The sequence below is a fragment of the Camelina sativa genome, chromosome 5 (genome assembly GCF_000633955.1).
Source record: "Camelina sativa cultivar DH55 chromosome 5, Cs, whole genome shotgun sequence".
NCBI classification, from domain to species: domain Eukaryota; kingdom Viridiplantae; phylum Streptophyta; class Magnoliopsida; order Brassicales; family Brassicaceae; genus Camelina; species Camelina sativa.
The window spans coordinates 23,644,342-23,644,730 of NC_025689.1; positions in this window are offsets into that span (position 1 = coordinate 23,644,342).

The following is a 389-nucleotide window of genomic DNA, read 5'->3' on the forward strand; positions in this document are numbered from 1 at the left end:
AGTGGAAGAAGATGAGAGAATGAAAGTGTGATAGACTAAGAGAATAAGATAATGAGTATTAATAGGAAGAGAAATGATGAAAAATTGCATTTAGAAAAATGAGAGTTACAATTCTAATTTATTGTTTTGTTTTAATACAATTAATTAATACAATTTAGTGGAAAAATAAAGTTAATGCATAATTTATAGGGAGAAGGTATAAAAATTTCAGTTTTATATTATGTGAGTTAAATGTGAAAATTAATTGTTTTTAAATTTGTGTTTTAATATAATTTTTTTTGTTAAAATTGCATTGCCAAGTGGACCAATAAGGAGAGACTGAAACTCTACTTTTATATATATGATTTTTTTTCGTTGTATAAGAATTTACACTTTTATTTGCTAATTAC